Genomic DNA, 26,733 nt, shown 5'->3' with positions numbered 1-26,733 from the left:
AGAACAGTTCGGCAGAAGTGAAGATTTTACCAGAGTAGTTTTATATACAAACGAGGCCATTTACATGAGATCGAGTGCAGAATTTCCGCAACCATCATGTTTGGGCCGTAGAAAATCCGCATGCAGTAAAAAGATCTAATTTTCAACATAGATTTACAATAAATACTTGGGCTGACGTGGTAAATGGCTTTTTGGACCTTACTTTTTTCCACCTCGACTGACCGGTGAAATTTACTTAGACTTTCTTCAACATAATCTGCCAAAATTATTAAAAGATGTTCCTCTAAATGTGAGACAGAATATGTGGTTTCTACATGATGGGGTTCCACGACTTTTAGATGAGAACCTGATAAACGTCTGAATAAGGAGTTGCGCAATGAACCCATTTCTTGACCTCCTCGCTCCCCAGATTTAACGCCTTGCGATTTTAAAGAGGTGGTATATTAACCATGTTATGTTAATACAGCAGTGTCTGCATTCAGTTTTAGTCCTCTATTCCCAAACTCATTGATAGCTGGTCGATCAATAGAGGTGTATGAACCGAAATTTAGTCAAGTAACTAATTTGTTATATCAAAATAGGCTAATCAATGGTTTTTTTTTGAGTAGATTTTTTGGTTTTGGTGCGGCTACTCTCGGTTGGATAGCTAGTATTGTGGGTCATCAATAGAGGATGAAAATAGGTTCTTTTTTGTAAAGGAAGAGATTTGGGGGTCAATTTTCAAGAGAATCTATCTTTCAGTGAATATCTGAACGAAATTACAGTTAAATGACTAAAAACATAAATATATGTGATTTGTTCTCAGGTATTGTAAGAATTTTTCAGGGTGTCTATGGCTTACTGGTTCGTTCTAAGCTAGACTATACCTCCATAGTTTGGTCATCTCTCAGGCAATATAAAACTTGACTGTGGAAAGAGTTCAGCATAAATTTTTAAGATTTTGCGCATTCAGGATGCGTTTTTTTACTGCTGACATGATTACGCATTAATTAAAAGTCGTTTACATCTGGTTGCGCTAAAACGTAGATGGTATATCGGGTGGTGCGTCGCCGAGCGGAATATAGGAAATCCCATGTAAATTTTAAGGGGGTCAATTATTGGCTTGGAACTAATCTGGCAAACCCTCGTGCAAAGTTTCAAAAGATTTTAATAAGCGAATCTCGAATTATTCCATTAAATGTAATTGCAAAATTACCAAATTTTCGGTTATATGATCCTTAAAAGGCAATTCTTGGTCGATTATAATATCTAGAATTTTAGATGTAAAAATCCAGAGATTGGAGGGACACAAAAATTTTTTTAGAAACAGTAATTATTTCTCAGAGTTATAGTTTGGTCTTACGACGACAGTACCTTTTTGACCTAATGTCTGGCGTAAATAATTTTTAAGATTAAAAGCCTTTTCAGAATTAAATGATTTTGATTTTTCTGACTTAAAAATAAAATTTGTGAAAAAAGAAATGAATTTTCCGATTTGAATCTTTTTTGAATTAGATGTTATATTTTCTGGCAATGGGTCACTATCCAAAAGTATACTATTTACGTCACATTTAAATCTGCCTATGTGAATTTTACCCAGGTGTAAACAAAGACGATTGATTACAGGCAAACCAGTCTCTTGACTTGATCTAGAAGTAATTTTCCATAGTTTCATGTAGCCCTAGAGTTTTGTTACATTTAAGTTCGACCTCCTAAAAAGTAGTATGAATTTATTGGGGGAACCGTTTTTTATACCTTTTGCTTGAAGTGAGAAATTGTAATGATGGCCTGTCTAGTTATTTCCAGTTTTGGACGAGTACATAGAATCTGTCATTGTTTATTTTGCTGCCATGCATATTCTGCATTGAGTATCTGCCACTCAATTTTTTTGGCATTTTTGACATTAGTAACTCTTTGCCTGAAATTGAAAGACTGTATTAATAGCTTGGTAGCACTGTGGATATACACCTGCCTAGCAGCGTGTGTTCTTGGGTTCGAATCTCAGGCTTAGTATGGGAGTTTGTGAATGTCCATTGTAGTAAATACAAATTATATTTGTTGTAGTGACTGTATGTGTACAGCGCAAAGCCCGGCGATAGCCAAAATAAAGAAAAGTAGAAATATTGCATATAATACGTTGACACAATCAAATGCCTTACTCAAATCACTAAATTTAGTATCTATATATTTAGCCCTTTTAAGACCGTCATTAACTATTTCAATAAATTGATTAATAGATAGTGTTCTTGATGATGATAGTGAAAAATTAGCTGATTAGTACCACCAGTTTCAGTGTTTTATTACTTTCGTTATTTCTTGCAATGTTAGCACACATATCTAATCCATCAATCGAAATATTGCTGTTCTATATTATTTTACATTTCAATCACTTATGAACTTTTGAATCTTTTTTCGTAACTATTTCCTATACAGTTAAGGATTTGTGATAGAATCATTTATTTTTTTTAAAACAGCTTCAATATACAGGTTAGAGAAATGATCATTATGCATGCATAACACCTCTCTGTTTAAAGCGTGCTTAAAGGTGCTTCTTTGGCTAAACAATAAATTAACGTGTCACAAAAGCCATTTAGTACTTCCAAAAAAGTTTCTGGTGAAATGGAAGTAGCGCATTCAATAATTTTCTCTTTTTCCATCATGGTTTTACAAAACTCCATTTTTCGCCAATGGTCTTCGGGGAATATCATTTGAGTTTTGGAATATTTGAAGCATTTGTACATGTTTTTTTGCCAATACTGGTAACAGTTTTATGGTCCATACTAAATTCCTTTCCAACGCTTCTATTTGATCCTGTTGAATCCACTTCTAAGGCAGACCATTTCTTCTAGTCGTTCTTGCTTCTGGACTCTTTCGATAAAAGATTCTTGCACTTATAGAAATAGAAATAGTTCTAGTACCATCGACTATGTCGTGTCATCTTTTGCTCCTGAACTCGTAGATTGTACGGTTTTTAATTCCGGATTTTTTGATCATGAAGCTGCACTAACTAAATTTTCCATAAATTCTAAAGACAAAAACACGTTACGTAAATTAGGCCGTATTTTTGGCAAAAATAATTTCTTACAATTCAAGAACTTATGCCAAACTGCTGATTGGGATTTTCTTTCTGACGATATAGATAGTGAATTTTCTAGTTTTATAAAGTCTTTATCAAGTATTGCAGATAAGTCGTTTCCTCTGAGACCTATCAAAATTAAACATCATAAGCCATGAACCACTAAAGGCTTACGTGTTTCTGCAAAAAACATGCGCTCATTATCACACTTGAAAAAATTTACAGACAGCGTATTTTTTCATAACTATGTCAAGCTTTATAGAAAAATGTACCATAAGACTATAAAAGCTGCAAAAGATAATTATTATAATAAAAGGATGATCGAATCAAGTAATGTTGCCAAAGAAACATGGTCTATTGTAAATGAATTAAGAAATAACACTTCTTCATCTAGCACTATCCCTACTTCACCTGAGGACCTTAATCACTACTTTGTTAATGTAGCTAAAAATCTAATGGCTACCATAACACCTTCTCACGATCCTCGTTCATATCTTCCAAATGAAAATTTACACAGCTTCTTTTTTACCCCCATTGTATCAACAGAGCTTCAAACTACAATTAATGAAATAAAAAACAAATCATCATCTGGTACAGATGGGCTCACTCTCAAAATGTTTTCCAATCTGCCAAATTGCACCTTAATCCATCTAACAAACTTAATTAACAAGTCATTCCAAAATGGTGTCTTTCCTACCTGCCTTAAGACTGCAATAATTATTCCTTTGCATAAGGGAGGAGATAAACAACAAGCTTCAAACTATCGCCCAATCGCACTCCTTCCCACTTCATCAAAGATCATTGAACGATTGGTTAAAAAAAGGCTCTTATCGTTTCTGTTTAAATATAAAATTCTTACTCCTCAACAATTTGGATTCTTGAGTAACAAGTGCACAAATGATGCTATGTTTTCTCTCTTTAATAGTGTTTACAGCAGTATAAATAATAACCATTCAACAGCAACAATTTTTTGTGATTTCTCCAAAGCTTTTGATTGTGTAAACCATAACATTTTAATTGACAAATTGAATCACTATGGGTTCAGAGGAACGCCCCTTGAGTGGTTTAAATCGTATCTCAGTTACAGAAATCAGCTTGTAAAGGTTGATACGACAAAGTCTTCTTGCAAACCAATAGAATGTGGGGTACCTCAAGGTTCAGTCCTGGGCCCTATTTTGTTTCTGATTTTTGTAAATGACATGGCCAATCTTAACATCAGTGGCAAAATCTGTCTTTTTGCTGACGATACTAGCTTTACATGGAGCAATCCGGATGCTAGGGCACTACATGCTACTATTTCTAATGACTTAATTACCATTAAATCGTGGTGCGATTCTAATCTTCTGTGCCTAAATGTCTCAAAAACTAAAGTCTTATCATATAAAACTACTATTCAACCCTTTGTACTTAACAACACCAGTTTGGACGTTGTTGAATCTGTGAAGTTCTTGGGACTTAATGTTGACTACTCTCTAAAATGGGACTTGCATATTGATGCCTTATATAAAAAATTAAGTTCAGCATGTTTTGCCTTAATATCAGTTTCCAGGGAATTAAGTTTTCAAACATCAAGAACAGTTTATTATGCCCTTTTTGAGTCACATCTACGTTACGCCCTTCCATTCTGGGGCACATGCGGTGTGACTCAATTTGAGCGCATCTTTAAACTCCAAAAGAGAGCAGTTCGGTATCTGCTTGGACTTAATAGCAGAGCTCACTGTCAAGAAATCTTAAAAAAATACAAGATACTTACTCTTCCCTCTTTATTCATATTGGAATCTATTTGCTTAGTACGCAAACATAAGTCAGAAATGCCAAGTAGGCCGTCTCACAATTATTCACTTCGCAACGCAGTGCATGATCTTTATCTGCAAACCCCTCGGTCCGAGTTAGTAAAAAGCTCTATTCTATACAGAGCCAAAAAGATGCATAATCATTTGCCTTTGGAAATTAAATCAATTACTTTTTTTCCTCGATTTCATAATGCTTTGAAGACATACTTTCTGGAAAAAGCCTTGTACGCAGTGGAGGATTTTTTTCTAGGATAACTTTTTGGGTATCACACACACACTGGCTCTTTTTATGTCTTAAAATAGAGAATATATTAGTTTTTTTTTCTTTAGTAAATGAATTGAACTTTCATTTTGTATTTAATTTAATTGATTTACTGTTATTGACTATTGTGTTTATTTTTATTGACATTTTATACATCATGATGTATATTGACCAGGTACATTGTTTTTGTACAGTTTTGCATGTATTTATTTTGTTTGTATATTTTATTTTTATTTTGTGTGTTTTGTTTTGTTTTTATATGTTTTTTGTTATTAGCTTTGTCTACAAAATTTTGTAATTTTTTGACAATAAAGCATATGATTGATTGATTGATTATATTTTTGAAAACAAAAGTTGACAAATGTATAAATTATCGAAACCATATTTAAACTTGTTTTTTTCACAAGGAATCACTTTATTTTCAAAATGTAGTTGAAAACAAATCCCTACATTGTAATGTCTAATTGCCTTCTCATAAAACCATTTAAGAATTTGAACTTTTTCGAAAAAAGTGATGACCACTCATCGACGAGAGGAAGCAGTATTGTTATTATTTTGGCCAATGCGCAATCTTCAATTCTCCAACCTGTATTGTTTATTTATTAACCATCAGGTTTTTTAAAAGCTTTGTATATTTCGTATGTATTTATTTTATATCAAAGGTTGCATCTTGTACGTGCGTACGTAGGTACCTACATATATTAAAATAAATACATGCATTACAAAGTGAAGGTATCCTTTAATATAGGGTATTAAAACTTGCAACCATTTCCGTTTTCTCTTGTGTATGCAATAATGTTTAATGTTTAATTGTGAAAATTAGCAAATATTAACTTTCCAAATGCATTAAAAAACATTTAGGTACTGTTTAAGACACGTCTTACTAGATATTTAAAAAATGCTTACATTCCTTGGCTACTATTTTTTTTAAATATTTCTTTTATATGTATTTCAATGCTCATTTGAATCTTAGAATATTGCAAAAAGAAAGAGAGATATTCCATATCCTTATGAGTAATATGTGTTCTAGGATTTAAAAGAATACTTCTAGTGTTTTATTAAAAACTAGGTTTTAGTATATTTAGACTACTAGAACCATCACCTTTATCTATTCATTTGTTATTATAAAAATATTAGAATATTTGTGGGTTTATTATATTTTTATACGATTTATTTTATTTTCAGACCTGGAGCACCCTCTTCACAGAGAGCGTTTGTAAATTCAGAAAAATACATTTTTAGTGTTTGAAAATAGGTAAGTGTATACCTCTTTTATCAGTAGCCTTAAAACTATTTACATATAGGTTATAATTTCTTGCTTGCCTAATCTAATGATAGAAATACTTTTCAACCATTAGTGAGATTTAAATGTAGGTATTAAAGTACAAAGTCTGACTCCTATAATAGAGGAAGCTGCAAAGGGTTATGGAGTTTCAGAAAACTGGTATCCTTACTCTGTACAATATAAACAGTATTGTTAAATGTAGTTAGTTCGTACTAAGTATTTTTTCTCATTCCGCTGATCATCAACCACAACATGAATATGACAACATGGTTCTGTTTTCAATTTTACCTTTATGCTGATAAATGAAATATAATCCGAAAAAGAGAACTATTAATCACAATTTGATGTGGTGATCGTTATATGACACAGGAAGAGGTTTACCATTGGCTGATGACACAAATATCTCACTCTGCAGTCCAATTGAACAAAAGTAACAAATTCTATACCAAAGTATAGGGAAAAGGGAAGTAAAATTTAAATAATGCATAAAATTTTAAACGCATTAGAAGGTCCTCTTGGAGTATCTAACGTGGAGATAATGCAAATACCAGAAGGGTTAAATTATACTAAATCAGCTAATTCAAAAGTGGTGGTTAATGCTACAGCTGGGAGAAAAGACGGATTGTCATCGAAAGTTGTAGGTTATATGGTCAAGAAATTCTTGCAGCAAAGTCGTATCTACTCAACAAAAATCTACTGTTTTGGCTGAAATAAGTAGAGAAAATTAGCGTATGGTCTGAAGTAGTGGCAGTCATGAAGCCTTAACTGATAAAATCGTTATTTAAGCAGTTTTTTGCTGTCTATATTCAAAAACTGGTTCAAAAATATTCTGACAATGGACCAGAACTTAAAATTGCGACATTTTATTGCTGAAAATCAAGATGTATTTTCCTTATACGATCCACCTGGAAAGTACTAATTTGGTGCAGCACCGAATTAATACTGCTTTGATAAAAGAAGGACCTCGAAGAGTTCTGATTATGTCACCAGTTATGTAGCTTAATTTCTCATAATAGAAATAATAACTTGGCTTTTTTATTTTCAGAAAATGTAGAGAAACCAACCATTAAAAAAAGTTTTATCTTACGTTACTTTTAACATACGTTATTACTTTTATCATATTAAGTTAATTTTGTTAATATTAATTAAATAGTTTAAATTCTTTAAAGCATATTTTGTAAACCGAAAAATATCTTCAGTACAATATTTGACGCCTGTGCAATGAGAATTTGTTTTAATTGCCTGCAACATAGTCAATATGCAAAGGCAACATCTTGATCATCAAACACAGTTATGAGCTGTTAGTATGATCCTGGGTGGTATAAAGATTCACGCCACAGAAGCTGTCAATTCTACCAAGAGCACTAAGGGGAGCATTTGGCAGAGATTTGAAGAAACTGGTGATGTGAGAGAAAGACCTATTGGTCTAACAAGAGCAACATTGGTTTATTCGCCTTCAGGCATTACGAAACACCAATATTACTTTCAACCATCTAAGAAGGGAGCTTCAAAATGTTCATAGCGTTAGTGTCACTGCTCGAACAATAATGAATTCCCTCACCTTTCCATGCGTTTCTTCCATTGAGCGAAGCAGTGCTAGAAGTCTTGCTTAATGAGGGCATTTAGGAGCTCTCTGTTTTTTGCTTTACCGCGTCCATCGGATCAAATCGGGTCTCTTTCAAAGCAGATTTTATCTTTGGAAACAAAAAAAGTCGCACGGTGCCAGATCTGGCGAGTATGCTGCGTGTTCGAGCACTGAAGTGCGTTTATTGGCCAAATACCGCAGTGCTGCTAAATACCAAACTCTCGCAGTGTTGCCACTGTGTTGACACTCTGACCCTCTGGAATCCATGCAATCATCACGATACTGTTAATATTGAAAAAAATGACCATCATTGTCTCCAATTTTGATTTGCACATCCTTGCTTTTTTATCGATTTAGACATCTTCCAATTAATCCATTACCGCTTTATTTCAACATCGTATTGAAAAACCCACGTTTGGTCTCAAGTAATAATATCTTTGGGTTCGGCATTTTCTTCTAACCTTTTAAGAAAATCTGAGCAAACCTGTTGATGCAAGAGCTTTTGGTCAGGAGTCAGGTTTTTCGGCAGCAATTTCACAGAGACTTCTGTCATCTGTAATTCCTCGTGTAAATTTGTTCTAACTATTTCTTTATCGGCGTTCACAGCCTCGACAATATTTTGGATGCTTAATCGACGATTTACACGCACAATTTAATTGGTTTTGGACCTGAGCGCTGGTCATCTTCAGTGCTCTCTCGGCCCTCATTGAAGCACTTACATCACTCAAAAACACGCGCACGAGATAGAGAATTGTCCTCATAGGCCTCTTGCAACAATTTATAGCACTCGGTCGGAGTCTTTTTTCAATTTAACGAGAAACTTGAGATTGATATGCTGCTCGTGTTTTTCGATACATATGGTTTTCGCAATGAGAGTTACTATCGATTTTTTCAAAAATGGATAAAAATTTATTTAAAAAAACAATTTTATAATCCAAAGTAACCTTTATTTTTATAAAAAAAAAATAAATAAATCGCTCTGCCCCTTGATGGTGTACAGTAAGAATTAACGAGGTCCACAGTAAGACAACCCTTTATTGGACTTCTAGCTTCTAGACAAAACACTAGCAACTTCTGGAACATTTGCGTAGACGAATTTGTTGGATCTATTTTTTCGTCGCAAATAACTTATATCATATTCAGATTTATGGGAGATATTACTTAAAATTTTGCCAACGAATTATTTTGGTGATCTTTTCCCAGAAAATTTCACTAGGACGTAATCGTTAATATTAGCATTTCTATCTAGTTCCTCAAATCGTGTAATAGAAGCATCCATGTCTACATCATATTTGGATGAGCTGTCCAGAATCTCTGCTTCGTCACTAGGTAAACTAATTTCCGGTTCGACTTTTTTTACAATGTTGGCTTTTACTTTCCGTTTCTTGGCGCTCTTTCAGTTCTAATTTTGCGGGAGTGTCCGTTTAAATAAAACCTTTTTCGCGCTTTCTGTTTTGCACCTGTTTTCTCTGAGCAGCTTTAAGAAATTCTCGAAACTCCTGAGGAGTTAAAAATGAACTCTAAAAGTATCACAATTGACTTCAAATCTTCTTCAGGTAAATCGACGGAGGATGGTCTTTTCATAACATCAGTATGTGAAATCGTGGGATGCTCTTGCTATTGTTTGTCAGTTTTAGTAGAATCCAGAACTGACAATTCAGCAATAGCATTTGATGGTGTAGACTGTTGGGGCTCAGAATTTAAAGACGTAGATGGATGCGGTTGCAGGCCTATCTGTAGCGGAGCTAGGTAGGCATCAAATTCTGAAATGCAGTGGTGATACACAGTATATCATAGATCGTCATTGGAATGCTCGGATGGAGTATAAGCCAGGAGTCAATAGGTCAATTGTTATGTGCTTTAAATGAGAAATAAATGCCTACATCTAATGGTTGTAATTTATTACTGCAATGAGGCGGAAAGGTCAAAATACTTACTCCGTTACCCTTGGCTAAACCAGTATAGTCAAGTGAAAGGTGTTTTTTATTATTGTCAAACAGCAGTGAATTTGGATTTTCTATTGAGGAGTTTGTATGTTTTATAAGTGCCGCATAACATCCACAAATAATTCGCTGTTCATCCAGTCCCAAGCTTCTAGGTGGTCCATTACGAAGCATGTGCGGCTTAAAATACGTTCTACGAAATGTAAAAGCTATTGCAATCGTGTTTTATTCTTTCTGCACTTATAAAACAATAGGCGGTTACCAATGTTTGTTGCTCAGCATTAGTAACTTGATTAATTTGCTTGACATTTTTACAAGCGATGACTTTCTTGGGTTTCTGGATAGTGCTTGTTCCTGTTTCGCCCAAATTTCAAATCCTAGAGCCATTAAGAAAACCTTCGTGTCTGCTCAAGACTTTGCCTAATTTATCAAAGAACATTCCAGCATTGTACATATTAAAGGATTTAGTACGCGAGAAGCTACAACCCTCTGGTTTTCTAATACTTCGTTTTCAAAAATCTCTCATCCATTCAGGTAATTTTATTTTTTAACCATGTATTTGGAATCTGGATATTTTTTTTTTCGCATTTCTCATATTTTTGTATCTCGACACATTGCATTTAACCAAGCGTAGTTAGACCATTATTCATTTTTGAGTAACTTTTAAGGTTTTCGGCCAACACATTTTCTTGATCTTTGGTCATAATTTGTTGGCATTCATAAAAAGGTCTCATTCTAATTTCCGTATCCCTGCTATTTTTTGTTTTTACACGTATCTAAAATTAAAAAATAAATGTTTGTTTCCGAAATTATTGTATAGGTACGAAATTATCTAGGACTGTCTACAGGGTGGTCTAATAATGCCACCGGATTTATCTGGAAGTCTGGAAGCTTGGTAAAAATAATTTGTTGCATAAATTGGAATCTGCCTTTCCATTAATATTTTGTGCGCCTTCCCAAAGTCTATCGCAATGTATTGTAAATCTGATGTGATCCTTTCAATTCGTCTGCCTTTCTCAATGAAAATCCTTCATCTGTAACCAGTTTTACGGCACTATTTATCTAGTTTTCTAAAAAGGAACCTATAGTTGTTTTTCTTTTCCTATTTCTTGCCATTCTCTAAGAAAATTAGTTTTAAAGTTCTTTAATAAAGTACTCCAAAACTTCTTTACAAGCACCGTTTTAAAAATCATGAAATTATTTCTAATGATCCCGAAATATAGATAATATCGTAATGTAAATCAACACACAAATAGCTAAGCTTTACTTATCACCAACTAAAAGCACACCAACTTTTCGAAAAATTACTTTTGTGGACAAAATTTGCATAAGCTCCGCTCTATAGATAAAAATAAACTAAACTGAACAAAGACTCGTTGATGGATATGTAGCATTAAAACAAGATGCGCATGACGCGACGTAAAGAGCGGCGACTTCCAGCGTCTTAGAAATTGTACTGTCTTACTGTGGAACATGTCTCATTGTGGACTACGCTCCCCTAATAATAAAAGTGACGAAAACATGTTTTGGTATATGAATAGAGAAGATTTCTAGTTACAGTATAATTGCTCCTAACCGGCTTCACATTAAGTCGACGGGTTAACCGGCCTGTTTACAACAGCCGAACGCAACGCAATATTTTCCAAGAAATTCAGCGGCGAGGCGATTCGGCTGAGATCCCTGTGAACTGAACTATAAACGATGTTGGATAGGATTATTTTGTCGTTTTGATCAGTTTGGTTTGTTCTTGCTGTGGGTACGTACAAAACATAACTATTTCCTTAGCAATGGGTGCAAAGCGCAAAAGAATTGTGGTTTCGATGGATACACGTTTAAAAGTGTTAAAGCGGATTGTGAATCTGTGGCGAAAATCTGTGCAGAATTTAATGTTGGAAAAAGCACTGTAAATGACTGGCGAAGAGATAGGCATTCGATTGAGGAGTTTTGTTCGAAAATGGAATCTGATAAGAATCTGGGCAGCCGTTGTACGAGAAAAAAACCGATTTGCGAGGTCGTCGATGAAGCTTTGTAGATCTGGTTTCTTCAGGAACGTCGAAAAGGTACACGGATTGGCGGCCCAATTTTGAAAGCAAAAGCTCTGGCTATCCACCAGATGATTAATAATGGAAGCGAATTTGTGGCAAGTGATGGTTGGCTTAATCGATGGAAAAAGCGACACGGAATTAATTTCGCACATGTAAGTGGAGAAAAACTGTCTGCTGATACTTCAGGTGCGACAGAATTCAAGACTAAGTTTGGTAAAATGGTTAAAACAGAGGAATTATCTCCAGAACCATTAAAATGTTACCAGAAAAAACTTTTCTAGGCAGTCATGAACAGTCTGCCTCTGGCTTTAAAAAGAACAAAGAACGTATTACAGTGGCCGTTTGTTCGAATGCAGCGGGAACTCATAAAATTCCTCTTTTCATTATTAGCAACTCTGCTAAACCACGGGCATTCAAAAACTTGAATCCATCGTCCCTTCCGGTCTATTATAAGTCACAAAAATAAGCGTGGATGAATTCAGACCTGTTTAAAGATGTTTAATTTAGAGTTTATCCCAAGAGTTAAAAAGCATTTAAAAAGTGTTAACTTGCCTATCAAAGCAGTTCTAATGTTAGATAATGCTCCAACCCATCCTCATGACTGCGATGTAGATGACATAAAATTAGTTTATCTTCCTCCTAATGTGACAAGCTTAGTGCAACCAATGGACCAAGGAGTGATCGAAAGCTCAAAAAGACGATACAGGCGTAAACTTGTTTCTGAAATTCTGCAACACTCGGAGAGTGAAGACAAAGGTCTTTTAGAAGTCATCAAAAAGATCAATATCAAGGACATTATCTATATGTTAACTACAGCATTTCAAGAAATGCCCTCTGCAACGTTTATTAAATCTTGGCTAAAAAACTTTGGTTAGATGTTGAGAATCTAGTTGCGATCTCGAATATTGCAGGGACTGAAGAAGAAGAAAATAAATCCACTCTACAAGACCTTCAAAAGTTAACGGGTAACGAAGCATTGCAACCAGAAGATGTGGAAAATTGGATGATAAGTTGTGACGATCACCTTGAAAATGAATTTTTGAATGATGAAGAAATCATAGATTTAGCAACCAAAGAACCAGAGGAATATGATGAGAGTAGTGACATTGAAGAGGAAAAACGATTTCTCAGGAAGAAGCCAAAAATGTAATGGAACCTGCATTAAAATACATTGAGCAGCAACATGAGTCAACAGCATTAGACGTTTTGGTGATTAGAAAATGGAGGGATATCGCATTCAGAAATTCACTGAAGGTTAAAAAACAGAAGAAAATCACAGACTTTTTCAAAAAATAATTACATATTAAACTTACATACATATGTATATTTGTTGATGTAGCACCTTCATGTATGTAAATATTAAAACTATATAAAGAATATTTTAATACAATTTTGTATATTCATATTATAATATAGTATGAATATACAAAACGACAAAACACAAACAACAATTTAGAGGTTATGTTCATATTCAGATGATCGGCGTTGACTAGCTACACGAATTCTCTGACACTTTACTTGAAATAAATCAGAAAACAAGTCTGACTATCAGATGACGATCACAAATTTGTGTAAGAACATCAGAATTTGAAACCGATCCGAAGTTTCTGTGCGAACGCATTTTACTCTATTGCGCATGTTTATTTGTCGAAAACTTGTTTCTTAATGCTGTGAGAACAAACTTATACTTCAGTCTTCCTATACTCCTATAGGTCAGTGGGGACTAGTTTGAAATATTTGTGTAAGGAATTTTTGAGAAAAATACACATTGTTAGTTAAAAATAAACATTGCGGTGTAGTTAAGTCTGATTAGTCGAAGGGCCAAACTTTATTGCGAATGAAAAAGAGGATGAGTTCTTGAGGTATCTCGCTTTAAAGAACCATAATGTGTTATATCTAAATAGCCAGAAAGAGTAACAGACATAAACTTTGTGACATATGTCAAAACCAGCAGAATTTGACAAGTAGAATAAAGTTATTGATGTCATATGACAACAAAACTCCAAATACCAAATCTTAATGAAATCGGACCAATAGTAAAAAATATGACCTTAAAAGCCAACAATAAAAATATTTGTCAGAATTCATTATTTGCTCTAAACATTAAATTGTAACCAAATTGGACCAATAATTATAGAATCTCATTATTGGGACTTTTATATTAATTATTATTTATTTGATCCAAATTCTGTTCAAATTTTAGAGGCATTCGATATAGTTTCAACAAGATGGGTACAACTCCACATTTTAGTAGGGAGGTGTGCTAGTATTTAAATGAAGAATATTCGGGTCAATGGATTGCCCGAAGGGGTCAATTTGACCTTTATCCTAAGACACCTGACCTAATACTGGTTCGTTTTCTTTTTGTAGGATCATTTATAATAAAACTTAATATTACTAATAAGCTCACCATTACAGATGACTTATGAATACGCAATTCAAAAAACACGCGCTTAAGTATTACGTAACGTGATTGAAGAATTTGAATCGCTTGGTTACTGCCAAGAGGTCAACGGGGCACAATTTGAACATCTGTTAAAGACCAGATTAAGCTAGGTCGTTTAAGCTACGTTTTTTTATTTTAATGAGCCTTATTCAGTGTCCAAAACATGGAAAAAATATTAAATCATGCTTAGTAATTACAAAATCAATCAAGTGACACCATTTTAAGAGTCTAACTTTTTTTATAGATTTGACAACATAGTTATGTTAAATGAAAATATATATTCAAATTTTAGACTTTTTGTAGAAATCTTAAAAAACTAGAAAAAACAAGTCAAAAATGGCGAAATTTTAAATAATTCTAAATAATTAAATTTATAATCCCCAAATTTATAGTCCTAAAAAAATGTATAGTCCACAAAAACGACAGCACGGTGTCAAAATCAGATTGGCCAAAATAAGAAAAAATTCAAATGTGAAAGCCATCTGTTCCCTAAAAATATTAAAATGGCAATATTGAAGGCGTATTTTAAAAGAGCATTTTTAATTAATTAAGATATTAATGTTGACAGGCGGCAATATTTTATTCAAATTCAAAAAAAATATTACTTAAAAACGTATGCATTTGACTTCTTTTTATACTTAAAAACCACCTAAAACCTTATTTGTAATTTGAAAATTTTCAGAAAAAAGACATGCATATGAATAGCTCTATTACATAAAACAAATTTGAATAAATGGAGAAATAAGTACCCGCATGCATATTACTATTATATGCAATTGCATTAGCATCCGGATATATTAGTACAACGGCTATATGGTAAGGATTTCCTTTAGGGTAATTATTATTATGTAATGAACTTATAATAAGTCTAAATTAAATCGATGTGTAATATAAAATGTCATAACACGCAAATTATAAACTTAAATAAATGTATATTAATATAAAAATATAGGCTTCGTAGCACCGACCCTCGTGATACTCGAGTACCATAGGGTTTGCTCTTTTGTGCCAGTGTATTGCGTAAAATAAAACATTATCAATAAAAAGCAATAAATATTTAAAATTATAAGCGCTCTAAAATATGGCAAGGCTCCCGGTCTAGATAAATTAAAACCGTGTGATTGTTATAAATAAATATTTTCCTGATGGTTATTTTTCCTGAAATTCCTAAAAGAATACTAACATACTCACCCATAAACAGTAAACCGACATTTATACTAAGTAAGATATTTGAAAAATTTTAAAGATCCTATTAGTTCATTTTCTTCAACTTAGTCAATTCAACTAGGTGCTGTTTTTAAGGCTGGAAATTTTTTTGTCAAACTACATTGAAAGTTGTTTCATCTAAGTGAATCTGTGAAGTGCTCTGTTTTTTGGTAAAAACTATTTGAGTGAATTATTTGATTGAGCAGTTTAGACATAACGTCTTCAACAATTTTTGTAGTTATTTAATTGATGACCATTCAGACTAGATTTTTCTGGAAAATTTGGTGGACTAGTATTTTGTTTTATAATTTCCACAAGGCAATCTATGATTTGGCTAACTGTGGTCCATGTAGTCTTGACCGCATTTCCTTTAGCTCATAATTAAATCACCCCACCTTCTTCTCCCTATGGTTATTTAATTTAGTTTTTAATGGAAAAAATGCCTTAACAGCATCAGGAAGTGTGTCCACAAACTGATGAAGCCCGACATCAATTAATATGATACTTACCGATAAAATCCTAGTTAACCCCTTCAATATAGTTATAGAGCCTGAAAGACCCTCCTGAGCAACTGGCCTATAAATAGACTTTTTAGTGTCTTTTTTAGCTTTACAGTTTGGATTAAAAGACAAGATTACAGTGCTGTGGTTAGACAGATGATGCACCTTAAGAGGTTTGCATAAGAATTTGTCTGGCTGCAAATTGGTAAAGAGATCATCTATAACCGCCTTACCCCTAGTTGCAAAATCGACCGACTTATGAAGGCCAAAACATTGCAAGAGGAAACAAAGCTGCCTAGAGATACTCATAGTCATTGTTATAAAACTATACATTTAAATCATCTGTTCTGTCTTAAGGGACAGATGAACCTTATCCAGAGCCTCAGCCTAAAGCTAATAAATCGAAATTGCCCAGAGGAAATCTGTATACAGTAACTAACTGGGTTAAGAACTGCATCAGGTAGAAACCAGTTATTTCATATGTGATCATAAAATTGATCCAGGCTACTAAAAGCAATGCTATTTTTGTTTTCCTTTGCTTTTTGTCCTTCTTGCCGGAACAGCCCTGGGTGGAATCAGGCCTGCCAGCTCAGAGGAGCACTTACCGTGATAATAACGGTAGAATAAACAGAGATCAGCCACCTTTCTCCTGTGCTCCAGACTATCCAGACTCTTTGTCAGTTCTGGTTTGTCGATAAGACGAATAGCTCTCTTTTGTATAGAATCCAGCAGGTTTAAACTATGCTTGGGTGCAGAGCTCCAGACATGCGAGCAATACTCGAGGGAAGGGCGTATTTGAGCCTTATAAAGAGTCAGCACCTGTTCTGGTGTATACAGTTTTTTCGTTTTGAAAAGCACTCCGAGTTTTTTGGAAGCCGCCCTGGTGACCTCGGCAACGTGGTCATGCCAGGACACACTGTTGGTGACCTCGACTCCTAGAAGATGTAAAGATGATTTCATTGGCAATGTTTTCATGTTTTCCCTGCCATAACCAGCTCCAGGCCACCAAGGTTAGTCTTCATCGTAAATACTGCAGCCTGCGTTTTTTTAGCGTTAAAATTGACCAAATTGTTATCGCCCCACTCCAAGATTGTTCTAATATCGTTGTTGGTTGAAGCTACTTGTTGCTGCCTAAGATTCTGAGAACTTGCGGCTGTCGTTGGTTTGGCGGACTTAAATGTGGAAATAAGTGTGCTATCGTCCGCAAAGCTGTATATTGGATTGACAGTGGTTCCTAGCAAATCGTTGATATATATCAAGAAAAGGGTGGGGGATAGAATGCATCCTTGAGGGACTCCAGTGTTAATATTAAATTTGTCGGAGAGGTATCCATCGACGGCTACTTGGATTGTTCGTTGTTCAAGAAAACTTTTGATCCAATTCAGTAATGAGTTTTGTATGCCGATTGAGGAGACCTTGGTTAGTAGTCCCTCATGCCACACTCTGTCAAATGCCTTGGAAATGTCAAGAGCGACTGAGCGGGATTCGCCGTGCTTCTCCATGGCCTCCGTCTACAAGTGTGTGACGTAGGCCAGAAGATCGCCGGTGGATCTAAGCTTTCGGAAGCCGTATTGATGATCGCTGATTAGTCCAGATGATTCCAGATATCTTAACAATTGTTGGTTGACTGCTTTCTCCATAATCTTCGATATTACTGAAACTAGTGCAATCGGGCGGTAATTGGAGGGCATCGTCTTCTTACCCTTTTTGGGTACAACTTGCACTCGAGCAGTTTTCCAGCTTGTTGGAAATTGGCCCTGCTTATACGATGCCGTGAACAGTCTACATAAGGGAGGAGTCAATTCGTCTGCACAACGTTTTAGTATTAGGGCTGGAATTCCATCGGGTCCAGAAGCTTTGTTGGTGTCTACGCTCTTAAGAATTTTATTTATAAAATTTCGTTGGGGAAACGAAATTCCTCCCATCAATGAATTCACCCTTGGCAAATATGGCGGTGTTTTGCCTTGCGATGCGATGTATACTGTCAGACCCACATGGCCATGTTTTGATCGGCAGAAACCAGAAGCATTACTGAAACCATGTATCTAAAAATTTAAAAGGTCAAGGTCGTCCTAAAAAAATCACTCAAAGAAAATCAGCCTCATTTTATCCAAGGACTATCTGAACTTCAGACATCTCATTACGTAGACTTTGAATATTAATATGCAGTACATAATTATCTTAAAATTAGAGAAAAAATTATATATGTCTATATAATTATATAGACATCATCCTGTCTGCATTCCGGCATTAAAGGTTCTTATTAAAGGTTTTTATCTTAGTTTAATTATTTACTCTAACATCAACTGGCCATAGATTTACGTCAATAATTTTGTCCTTAATTCCACAAGGTACACCAAGTTTGAATAATTTAACTTGCCTTGAATTGGTTACAATTTCTTAACAGGTACATTCAGCATCCAAGTTATTCTTCTTGCGAAACTCGAGGATGCGTCCTTCTTTCATCTTTTTCGAGATTCCTGATATAAAGAACCAGCCAAGTTTTTTCGCAGCCTTTAAGAAAAGGGCTTTTTTGTTAGCCTCAGTTATTGGCTCTGATCGATTATTTGCTCGTAGCCTCATTTCGCTTAATCTATCCTCAGTCCAAGGAAGTCGAGCATCGTCTTCAGAAGTTTCTTTGTTTAAAACAGTTACAACCAACAACAACAAATTCAGATTTGTTTTGATCTTGCTGCTGGGTATGAGTGTATACTAAGTACCACTGTTGACGGATTTTCTTGAAACTTCTGTCGGCTGCATATTTGGCGTTTTCGGTTTTCACTTCGGTGTTAGTTGCGGCAACGCTGTCGACAATAAAGGGTTTTCTAACCTCATTTATCGAGATTTTGGATTTTGGGAATTTTTTATCTTTTCCTTGAGTTTTCTTACGTTCTCACCAATAAGACGTTTGTTTTCTGATAGAAAACTGTTTTTTTTTTCTCTAGGAGATCAATTACCATTCTAAAGAACTCTCGCTCGTTGCTCCACACATGGCGACACTTGGCAGCTTTTTGAGTTGCAGCCTGTATTTGGCAGGTCGAATGATAAAATTGATTACATTTACTATACTGGATGGAGTTTCTGGTAGTTTCCTTGCAGAGCTTGCACCTTCTTTTTGCAATTTCACTACTGTTTTTCGCGTTTTTTCTTCTGCTAACTGTCGGCCATCTTGATTTTTCAATCTCACTATTCCTTGCAAAGGATCGGGTTACTGGAGTTGCGAGAGTCTACTGTATTTTATTTGAAAAATGGGCCATGTTATGTATAAGTCGAAATACCCTCGATACCTGTAATACTGCAGCACTTAAGTGAGAGTTTTGGGTTCTAAATAAATAGTTTTAAAAGTATTACTTTTGACTTTCATTTGGGTGTTCAAATTAACCACAAACAGAAAAGGCCATACAGGGGGAGTGAATAATTTTTGCTAGGGGTGGCCACGACATTAGACATACTGGCATACGATAGTCCTCACATTTTTATGCAGGGGACTTACAACATGGGATTGTTACAACAATTTATTGTCGATAATGATTTAGGAGTGATACTCGAGCTCTTTGATTAATCTGCACCGAAACTGGCATGACAATATACCTGTGAAAAAAATTTATTACATAATACCCAAGGTGATTTTAGAAAAAATATGCTAGTTATTCTATAGTCCAAGCTTTGGCTGCTGTTGCTAGTAACTTAATTGGTGCATATAATAAGGGTGGCAATGTAATACTAGCTTTCGAATATTTTTAGATTATTGATTATCTAAAATATTATATTACGGTTAGGTCCATTGTTCTTAACAGAGGCCAGTGCGTATTGTGCACTTGTAGGCATTGGGGTTCAGGTCGACGGCTTACTTCGTCTAATAATGTGATCGTCGGTTTAGGACGCGCTGGATGTTGGAATTAATCCGGTCAATGGAAACTACCACACATAACTCACAAAAACTAAATTTACTTCTTGGAACTTAATATAACGTTCAGACCACTCGTCACCTCTTCTTCCTTTTTTTTCCGTTGCATACCTCGACTTCCTTCACACCAATCATAGAGAGACAGATGTGACCGAGGAGAGAGATAAACATATCACGGAAAAGCAGTTCCCTACACACAGATATGTTATCAGATTTTATACTAATTTTGTCTGGAGTAAGCCGTTAAAACCTGTCGAAAAAATTTCGATTTTGATTTTCTATATGGGCCCTTTTTAGAGAAAACCTCAAAGTTCAGAATTAAGAACGTCCAAAACTGAAGTACATGTTAGTGGTAAAATTGAGGGTCGTGATGAGATTATTAAAATATTCTAATGTTTTTTTTACCAATGTTCTTTGTTTCTACTGCCATTAAATCGGATACAACTTGATGGTTGATGACATGGCCAATGTGAACCAATATTGGTTAGTTTGCCTTATAAATACAGGGTGTTTCAGAACTATGGGATCAAACTTCTAGGGGTTGTTCAGTGCAACAGTAGAATCCATTTGAGTATAAAAATCCATGTCCGGAAATGTGTCACTACGCCACTACGGCCCTAAGACGCGTTTAAATTTAGAAAAAAATTGTAATTACCTAAATAGGATCTGATGCATTTATTTTTACATTTTGTATATGATACCATCACAACAATTGTTCAAAATGTCTTCCTCCAACCTCAATACACCGATTTAAACGCCGCACATGATTTCGGCGGACTACACTAAAAATTTGATCCTTGTTTTGAATGATTTCAAATGCTGCTGTTATTCGTCGAATTAAGTCTAGCTCTGATTCTACTGGAGTTTTGTAGATTAAAGACTTTATATGTTGCCACAAGAAAAAATCGAGCAACGTTAAATACATTGCCCAAACCGCTGAGCCAAATACTCGCGTACTTGTACAGCAAAGTGAGCCGGCGCTCCATCATGCTGAAACCACATTTGCTGTCTAATGTTTAGTGGAACATCTTTTCAACAACATTTCAAGGAGTTCTTGGAGAACTTCCTCCAAGAAACGCAGATAAATAGGTCCTGTTGACCGTTCCGGTAGAAGGTATGGCCCAATGAAATAATCATCAACAATGCCTGCGCATACGTTGACAGACCAACGATTCTAATGTTTTCTTGGAAAAAATTGCATAAGGATTTTCTTCGTCCCAAACATGGCTATTCCTCCTATTAAAAATACCGTCTCTTGTGAAAGAGGCTTCATCGGTCCACAAAACATATCGTAAAAAATTTAGTTGTGCAATGATGTGGTCCAGAAGCCATCGACAAAATTGAACTCTAGGATGATAATCGGCTGCAGTCATACCTTGAACTTTCTGGAAGTGGTAAGGATGGAGTTGTTCCTCGTGTAATACCCGCTAGATAGAAGCGTTACTCGTATTCATATTCTTAGCGACGTCACGTGTGCTATTTGATGGTTCATCGGCAACTCGCTGAAACACCTCTTCTTCAAATTCGACCGTTCTTACGGTTCGAGCAACACCAGTAAATAAAACTGGTAAACAAAAATATTTTATTTACCGTGATATATCGTCCACCTTCAACAGATATTAACAGTTTTCTTGATTCCCTTGAGGATCTATTTACAAATATTGTTCCTTTATTTGATCATGTGGTTTTTATGGGGGATATTAATATTAATTTACTAAAGAAGTGTAGACTTTCTGACAGATTTTTAGCGCTCTTAAATACATTTGATTTAAATCAAGTAATAACCGAGCCTACAAGATGGAATATATCTAACAATACAAGTACCCTACTTGATGTCATTATTATAAATAAACATTTCCCAATAAATGGTGTCGGTTCGTTGTGTTTGCCACAAACCATTAGTGATCACAACTTAGTATTCTGTTGTCTTGAGTTTCCTAAAAGTAAAGAGGGACATTTTAAAATGAAATGTAGGAACTATAGTGTTATTAATACGGATTTATTTGAGCATGACGCTTTAAGACTTAATTGGGATAGTATATATTACCTAAATTCCGTTAACGATAAACTTGTAGCTTTTAACAACAATATACTTTGTTTAGTTGATAAACATGTGCCAATTAAGACTAAAAATATTTAAAATAAACCATTTACTCCTTGGATAACAGACAATATTAAATTGCTTATGAAGTTCCGAGATAAAGCACTACGAAAATATAAAAAAATAAAACTGAGTTAAATTTAAACTATTATAGGCAATTGCGAAGAAACTATACAAAACATGCTATTCAGCGGGAAAAAATATCATATTTTAACACACTTTCTACAAAAAAAAATCGTGATTTCTGGATAAATGCTAATAAACTACATCTAACTAAATCAAAGAATTTAAAAAATTTTAGTAATCCAGAAGCCCTAAATAATTATTTTTCTCAATGCGTTAACCAAATTAACAATAATATATCACAAACCAAATTAAATTTTTACAAGGAAAATAAATGGAATAATAGTATTCAAGAATTAAATTTAAGTCTTCTTGATGAAGAAAGGGTTAACAGTATAGTTAAGACCATAAAATCAAATGCTATAGAAGCTGACGGACTTTGTATAAATGATATCAAGCTTTGCCTACCTTTTTATAAAAAACCACTTCTAAACATTTTAAATACTTGCATTCTTACAAATGTATATCCTGATATCTGGAAAAAAGCACTTATAAGACCTATTTCAAAAATCTCTAATCCAAAAGAACTAAAAGACATAAGGCCTATAAGTATTTTCTCAGTAGTTTCTAAAATTCTAGAAAAGCATATTCACCAACAACTTTATAATTTTGTTAACTCATTTGGTATACTTCCAGATACGCAATCGGGATTTAGGAGGAATTATAGTACAACTACTAGTCTGGTGGGAATGTTAGATAATATAAGACTTAAAGTACTTGCATGGCGGTGCTTGATTTTAGCAAAGCGTTTGATACAATAAATCACTCAATGCTCCTTGCAAAGTTGGGATATTTTGGTTGTTCCGAATCTACAGTTTCTTTTTTTGATTCATATCTTAAAAATAGATCACATTCGGTGTTGTTAAAAACCAACAATGGAAGTTTGGAGCACTCAAGGTATCTTGACTTGGAAGTTGGTGTTCCTCAGGGCTCCATATTGGGACCTCTTTTATTTTCGATTTATGTTGCGGATATGCCTAACTGTATTGAACATTGTAAATTACAACAATATGCTGATGATTCTCAAATATACATGCCATTAAATTTTTTAAATTTTAATATTTCTGAGCAAAAAATTAAATCGGATATACTAAACATAGTTAATTTTTCCAATGAGCATAACTTAAAAATTAACCCTGCAAAATCTAACATCATTTTATATGGCTGTAAGTCAGGAATTCTGAGACACTTATATGAAAGTATAAATATTGAGATTAATGGAAAAAATTCCAGTTGTCAATGAAGTGAAAATATTAGGATTGACTTTAGATTCTAACTTTTGTTTTGAGACACACATTAAAAACAAATTAAATATAGGCTATATGCGTCTTAGAAATCTGTACAGATTTAAAAATGTCTTAAAAAGTAAAACCAAATATTATCTCTGCAATAGCCTCATTCTCTCCTTACTCGACTACGGTGATATCGTATATTCTAATTCTATAACATCTGAGCTTTCTAGATCTATACAAAAATTGCAAAATAGCTGTATAAGATTTTCTTATAGCGCTGCCTATCGGGAGCATATCACGCTTTATTTAAACATAAATTCTATTTTAAATATGGAAAGGAGAAGAAAATTACACATATATGCCTTTATATATAAAATAATAAAGTCGGGTCAACCCCCTTATTTAAATAAGTTATTTACTACTCTCTCGCATTTACACAATACTCGTAATGTTGGAAATTTTAGGATACCTCAACATAGAACAAGTAACTTCCACAAGTCATTTTCGGTTGTCGGAGTTACAATGTGGAATAACTTGCCAAATAATATTAAAGATTTGTCATTTAATAAATTTTACACCAAGGTAGAGCAAATTCTTCTCGACTCCCAACGAGATGCCTAGTAGTATGACTAGTAGTAGATACATAGTAGTATAAACTGCAAAATCAACTAAGACCAAAGATAAGCTGGCCTGTCCAATCTTTCTTTTGTGGTTCTTTTTTGTCTATTCTTGTTACCTTCCGTCGCATGCCAGCCAAATTGCTTTGCCATTTTTTGTTTCTACCCTTTTTAGTTTTAGTTTTGTTCTTTTTTAGGTTAATTAGGAATTTTTTTTTGTGTTTATTTATAATGTTTTCAAGGCCTGTTTCACGCAAATTGCGCTATCGGTTTTATATAATCGCGAAGCAGTTCCTTTTACCAGAAATTGTCAATTTTATTTTCTCATGTAGCTAATTATATTTATAACTTTTTTTGGTAATAAACTTTTTTGACTTTGACTTTGACCAGTATCTTGGTCTTAAACATGCCTGTCTCAGCGAGCCGCCGATGAACCGCAATAAACTCGTTTTATCCAGGATGCTGTCGTTCGGGATAACGTTCATGATACAACCTCGATGCTGCTCGTGCATTGCAGAGTAAAAGTAGAAGTGCAAGGTAAAAATAAATGCAGCAGACCCTATTTGGTAATTAATGTTTTTTATAAATTTTAACGCGTCTTAGGGCCGTAGTGGCGTAGTGATGCATTTCCGGACATGGGTTCCTATACTCAAATGGATTCTTCTGTTGTACTGAACAACCCCCAGAAATTTGATCCCATAGTTCTGAAACACCCTGTAAAGTACTAATCCATCGTCAAGGTTAGGTTAGCCTGATTCATACATGGTCAGCATTGGTGTCCAATGTTGGCTTGTAAAGTATTTACTCAATTCTTTATTCTTAAGATATTTGATTTGTTCATACATTTATTGCAAATTTTAGCATTAAGTTTGTCGTATCTGTTAAAATAATCTTATTAGTCACATTATTTTATAAAGTACGATATTTAATTATCACCATTTTGGAGAAAATTACTAGTTCGCTAATTTAAGTGACCTCGGATCTTCACGGATAAATAAATTAGCAGTAATAGTGCAGACTTAATTGGTGATTCATTGTGTAAATTTGAATGACACAATAGCTCAGGTCTTAAAGTAACGTTGCATTATTTATTTACTCGCCTTTTTTAAAGATTTTCTTAAGAAACCCATTAGGCATTCTAATGGATGAAGGAAACATTTAACATATTTAGTTACGTTTTAATATATATGCATCTGATATATTATTTCGATATTTATATTTTACATATAAATAAGTGATCCCAAAATATATACTAAAATCTAACCAATTCAGATTCAGAATGACGTCAAAGAGTTCGTTAAATATTCTGGTTTTCACCTAGTATTATCGTTGTTACATTTATTAATAATATCTGCGTAATCATTTTAGATAGAAATCAATAAGCGGCCTACTTTTATTTCTATATCGCAAAAAAACTGGTTTGCTTCGTTTTACAAGATCAATAAGACGGACAGAATTTTCATCAGCTAATATTTTTTGTTATTTAAAAAGTATTTTCGACAATTTGAATCGTGCAAAGTGTACAGCTGAACAATGCGTTAAAGCTGTTGAAGCTTATACATATATACAGTGCGAACGTAAAGGTTGGAATAAATTCATTTAAAATTCAGGGGTATGTTCAAAAAAAAAAAAGGCTCGGACATATCGATTTTTATTTTTAACTGCGGGTTTTCTTACTATAATTTTATGTATACAGGGTGGCCCAAAAATAAGTTACGGGCATCAACGTAATTTTTTTAAATGTAAACACCTATTTTTTATTTTAGATTTAGGTTCTACATCAAATTCTAAGTACATTTTATGTACCATGTCCTATACCTAAACTTGACCGTTGACGATTGAACACAATAAAAGGCTATTTTTGGAAGAGTTATTTATATCAAGCAAGAATACATAAAAATATTTTAATTAATTTATTAAGTGTTGAAAATGGCTGCCACGAACCTCTTGGCAATATCCCAGTCGATGCTGAAATTCTTGTAAAACGTTATCGATAACAGAAGGTTCTATCAATCTTATTTCTTCCGTTATTCTAATTTTTAAGTCTTTAATGTTGTTTGGCCGATTAACATAAACTTTGGACTTAAGATACCACCACAAAAAAAAATCTAAAGGAGTCAGATCCGGCGATCTGGCCGGCCATTCAATTGCACCCCTCCGACCAATCCAACGTCCAGGGAAAACGGTATCCAGGTACTGGCGCACGGGACGAGTGTAATGGGCTGGAGCTCCATCTTGCTGATACCATAAGGAATTATCTAATATATCCGGGTCTTCTGGATCGGGGTATAAAGTGGCAAGGCATGGAAGCAAGTCATTTTCTAAAAACTCTAAATACCTCTCACCATTCAAGTATCCTTCAAAGAAAAAGGGCCCTATAACCCTGTTTTCAATCACCCCCGCCCAAACATTTACTTTTTGAGGGACTTGGCTGTGGCACTCCATCATCCAGTGCGGATTTTCAGTAGCCCAATATCGGCAGTTTTGCCGGTTTACACTACCATGAAGACAAAACGTTGCCTCATCAGAAAATACAATTTTTTTTGAAAATTGTGGATTAGCATGGCACAAGTCCATAAGTCTCTCACAAAATTCTAAACGCCTATCTGGGTCATCTTCATTTAGTTCATGAA

At 34.4% G+C, this 26,733-nt stretch overlaps 1 protein-coding gene across 1 annotated transcript in view; it reads left to right on the top strand.

The window, feature by feature from the left end:
* LOC126748530 (rho GTPase-activating protein 7) overlaps positions 1 to 26,733 on the top strand; it is a 448,556-nt gene that overhangs the window by 218,307 nt on the left and 203,516 nt on the right. Inside the window, exon 3 of the mRNA XM_050457835.1 lies at positions 6,296 to 6,365. The gene's annotated coding sequence lies outside the window, so the exon portion shown is untranslated. The remainder of the gene's footprint in view (positions 1 to 6,295; positions 6,366 to 26,733) is intronic.

This window comes from Anthonomus grandis, chromosome 22 (assembly GCF_022605725.1).
Source record: "Anthonomus grandis grandis chromosome 22, icAntGran1.3, whole genome shotgun sequence".
NCBI classification, from domain to species: domain Eukaryota; kingdom Metazoa; phylum Arthropoda; class Insecta; order Coleoptera; family Curculionidae; genus Anthonomus; species Anthonomus grandis.
This window is presented reverse-complemented; position numbering and strand designations above follow the sequence as displayed.